The sequence below is a fragment of the Hibiscus syriacus genome, unplaced genomic scaffold, assembly GCF_006381635.1.
Source record: "Hibiscus syriacus cultivar Baekdansim isolate YM2019G1 unplaced genomic scaffold, ASM638163v2 tig00111473_pilon, whole genome shotgun sequence".
NCBI lineage: Eukaryota > Viridiplantae > Streptophyta > Magnoliopsida > Malvales > Malvaceae > Hibiscus > Hibiscus syriacus.
Window position 1 is genome coordinate 324,268 of NW_024063101.1, and position 5,184 is coordinate 329,451.

Here is a 5,184-nt window from a genome sequence, read left to right on the forward strand (position 1 = left end):
CACGTGGGATTTGTTTATTTTCACGCAACATTTTCAATTTATTTCATTCTCTCTAAAACTCAGATTGCTTCTGCTTTCTCCCTTCCACACAGTCAGGCGTTTACCATCGATGATCTTTGTCGGTCGGTCGTCAGTTGCCTCAACGGTGACCGTTAGAGGCCAATTACACGGTGAAGCTCACCTCGATCTCAGGAGATCGAATCTAAGACCCGTTTCTCCAGAAAATGTCCCGAGGGCTGTAAAATGGTCGAAAACAGTTAGGCTTTCCACTCTCTGATTGACCATTTTCCACCGTTAGATCATTCGGATTTCAGAATATGTTGCTCCTGATGATCTCTTCTCCGCTCTCACGTTCGGATTTGTGAACGGAGCCTCAAATCGCCGGTGATGGACTCCATCGTTGAAAGGTAAAGTTCACCGTTCCCATTTTTGCTTTTATCGATCTTCCTCACCTCAGTTTTTCTCACGTTCTTTGTCTCTTTTGGATTTAGGTTGCTGTTTGCAAGTGTCGGGTTCAATGATTTGTTCTGTTATGAACACATAGAAGTAGTAAAGGTTTCGGTGCTAGTCACGGGGGTAGGATGTTGCATCGGTGATCATCGGGTAGCAGGTTTAGACTCTTTGTTGATGAGTGATGGTGGCTTTGGGTTCTGTTGAATCCCACAAGAAGCCAAGTAGAGTGGTTCAAGCCCCAAACTTGAATCTTGACGATATTAGTGCTCGACCAAATCTTTGTCATGGGTTTAACACAAGTTGCACTGCTGGTAGTGATGCTGCTTTGAGTCTTGGAAGTGGTGGCAGTAAAAAGCAAAGCAACTTTGGTCCACAACAAGCAAACAACTATCAAGTCCAGTTACCTCCCTCTGGACATATTGACTCAACTTTTTCATATAAGGTGGTTGGTAAATTTTGTTTCCTATTTTTAGGGGTTTTGTGGAATGGTGGAGATACATGGTAGTTGAACATGGGGCCTGCAATAATAATAATAATAATAATAATAATAATAATAATAATAATAATAATAATAATAATAATAATAATATAATGTTTTTGTAGACCCGAACAAAAATGGGTGTCTACAGATGTGAAATAAAAATATTGATCTACATTAAATTCTCTATCATTTGGTATATGTAGTTCATGTTAAACATACTTGGATGAGTGATTTCATTATTAGAGTTTATGAAGGAGAAGGAGAAGTCGAAACAAGATGAAGTAAATGTTGATTTCTATGTTATTGATGTTGTAGATTAATTCTAAAGCATGTGTGACGATTAAAATTAAGTATAAAGCCACGTATAAGATTCGACCATGACCTAGGGTTTTGGGAAGTTTGAGATTTGATTCTATTTTGATAGGGGTTTAATTGTAGAAGTTTTGAAATGTTGATAAGAAGTGGAATTCATGCTTGAATCAAGTGAATATTAATAAACCCTAACTTTATAGCATTAGTCCTTAAGGAAATAATTGGGGAGAATTTTGAAAAATTTTCCTAGGCTTAGAAATGATGTTTGTAAGATCCTACAAGCATTGGAAAGTTATTTGGACCAATTTGTATTTTTGTGAAAGTTAGGGGACCTATTCAATAATTATGAAATATTACAAGGTTGATGTGTAATTGTTCAATAGTTGTTATACTATGTTGGAATTTAATTTTAGAGTGTTGAATTTGATGTTAAATTGTGAAGTTAGACCATTTTTAAAAGTTGGCAAGGTTTGGGGACCAAATTTTAATTATGGGAAAAGTTAGTGACTTAAATTGAAATGGTGTAATTTAAGGTGCTCAAGACTGAAATTCAATTATGGAATGCTGAATTTTTAATTAGAATGTGGATTTGAGGATTAACGTATATATTTGACAAGTTGGGTATGGAATTCGAAAGGTTTTGAAATTTAAGGATTTAATTGTAAGTTTTCTAATGTGAAGGTACTAGTTGAGTATGAATCTTCAAAGTTGTAAATTATATTAGTATGCTGATTTTTAAGTTTAAATATTTGTTTGGGATCAAATTTTAAGTTTGTTAAAGTTAATGGTTGAGTTTGAAAAGGCTAGGAAAATTTAGGATGAAATTTCAAGTTTTAAATTGTTAAAGTATTGAATTGAGCATGTTATTTGTTTTCTTGAAAATTTAGTAATTAATTAAAAGTGATCATAATGGTGAAGGACCATTATAAGTAAAATGGAAAAGTTGATATGAATTCTAAAAAGAATTCATAATTAATGATTCAAATGCAAAATTTGAAGAGTTGAAGGGTTGATGAAGGAAGTGAATATTTATGGAATTGAATGATTATTTTGGAAGGTTTAAAGTTATGGTGGAATTATGATTTAGTTTTATATCGATTTAATATCAATTATGTTTTATAGAAATTATTTTATCGAAAATTAGATTATGTTAGTATAATACTAACATATGTATTGGGTATTGTATTATTTTATGATAACGTTCAAACTACGAACAATCTAGCGATCTGAGTGGTTCGAAAGGGAAGGAAAAAATATGGGATTGAAAAGAGTATCGTAGAAAAGGTTCTGTAGTGAGGCAAATGTGAGTGCAATTTATTTATTTAATTGTTCTGATCGAATAATACTTTTGATAAGTCAACCTCATATTATTTTTAAAGTATGATTTTATTTTTAATTTAAGAATATTTCCTTAACATCGTATAAAGGATTTATGATTTTTTGGGTATGAAATTACCCAATAAATTATAAATGATATTTTCTAAAAATATATAAAACCCCAAATTCCGAGCTAGTACTTCCAAGTTTATCCGAAAAGTAAGTGGACCTCGTGAAATTTACAAATTAAGTTGTTGGGCTTAATTAGGTTGGTTTTGAGCCCAATTAGTCATAAAAAGGGGATTTTTTAAATAAGGGACAAAATGCAAAGGACTAAAAGAGAATTTTGACCATTGATGGAAATTGAAGCTAAAATGTAGGGTTTTATACCATTTTGGACGTGAGCTTCCCATTTTCCTCTCCATATTGTTCATTTCGTCTTCTCCTAGTAGCCATAGCTCCAAGGTAAGGTCTTGAACCTTTTTCTTATTTCATTTTCCTAAATACCCAAACAACATAATTATGGAGATTCAAGCTTTGGGTTTTATTTTTGCAAGAAAAAGATGGGTTTTCATCACCTAAGCCTTGAGGAGGGTGACTTATAGCTAAATGACATTCATTTCAGATTTCTAAATTCAAGGTAGTGTATTTCTATTCTTTTGGAGTATTAAACTTTCATAAATTTCAAGTATTTTCTAAGATTTGTATAGTTGAGATTAGAGTTCAAATTTGATTTCAAGATTAAAAGTTGTGTTGAGTTAATCGATTGACGAATATGGCTAAGAGGGGGGTGAATTGGCAATTAAAATTTTTGGTGGAAGCTTTTGTAGAAAATTGAAAATAATTGCACATTGATTTAGAGTGGTTCGACTTTATCAACCAAAGTCTACGTCCGCTACCTTAGCTATCCACACTAAGGATTTTCCAACAAATTCACTAATTTGTTCTTTCTTTTGAGGACAAAGAGTAACCTTACAGCTCCCTCAAGAATTATACCCCAAATTCTTGAGCACACTCTTTTTCAAAGAGAAATACACAAATTTGCAAACTTACAAGGAAAACCTCACAAGGTAAGATGTTTGCACAATTCTAGAACAAGAAAGGAACACTCACAAATAATTACAAATGAGCACAAATGGTGTTCTTTGAAAGCAAAATGAATATTGAAAGGAAAATTGGTTTGATTTGCACAAACTTGGTGTTTGATGCTTTCTCTCTTGTTTCTCTATAATTTCTTGTTGATTAAGGGCTTCAGAACTTGTTTAAATACACCTTGAATCACTTCTGAACGTTGGGGATGATTAGTGAAGATCATATAGCCGTTTTAGTGTGAAAACAATTAATAAAACAGCTTGGAGCGTGGGGGGAATCGGTACCCCCTATGGGGAATCAGTTCCCTAAGTGTAAAATTCAAATATTTCGACCGTTATACAAGGGGGAATCGGTACCCCCTGGGGGGAATCGGTTCCCTCCGAGCATACTGGAATTCTCGGAGCCAAACCATTCAGGGGGAATCAGTACCCCCTTGGGGGGAATCGGTTCCCTCTGAGCAATCTGGAATTTTTGGCTTTGAAATGGTTCGAAATACTTTGTAAAATTATTTTGAAATTGTTTTAAGATTAAAACTTAATTTTACACTTTGAGTAAGGATTAAAAATGATCTTTGAAAGATTTGGAGTAATGTTTTGATATTCGAATAACTCTAGCGAATATACTTAGAAAATCATTTGGAAAATCTTAAAATTCATTTAACTTAATTTGTTATATCGAAATATCAAAATGTTTTCAACAATCTCCCCTTTTGATATAAAAATTTTAATAATTTTAAGATTTTGAAATCAAGTTTTGAAATTACTCCCCCTTACTTTAACAATTCTCCCATTTATCATTTAAAAACACTTTAACACTTCTCCCCCTTTTTGTTAAATCAAAAAGACATTTTAAAGAATTTAAACAAGGTTTTGAAATCAGTTAGCCATTAGTTTCATAATCAATATTCATAATTAATGTGAAATGGCAAAATTGGTCATATATCTAATCATGAAGTAAATGATGCAATAATGAATAAATTTAATCACACCAAATAGATAATTTCTAACCATTCATAAATCCAAACAAATTCAAAGTCAATCAATCCACAAATTCAAACATTCCAAAATATTCAAAATGTTAAAACAATAAGTTTGGAGTTCAAAGAAAAACATTGAATCACATATCCGGATCAGGAGGAGGAAAACGAGCTCGCATAGCGGCCATTTCGTTAGTGAGGTCATTAATACGTGTGTTGGTTGCTTCATTATTTGCACGCATTTCCCGAAGAATTTCTAATTGTTGAGCTCCCATTGTGGATAAATGGGACTCTATAGAAAGCGCGAATCCATAGTAGCATATCGAAAATTGAATGTCTCCATAAAGGATTGGAAATATGGAGGCATTGGATGCGTTTGTTGTGCTTTCTCTTCGGGCTGCTCCTCGGGCTGCTCAGGCTCATCTTCGGCTTCATCGATGTCTCGCATTAATTGCTCAAGCTCGAGATCTTCGTCAGCTTCGGGTGGAGCTTGTGAAGAACTAGCTCCCGGAGTATTTGCAGAAGATCGAACCCATTCACCGGTTTCCTTATC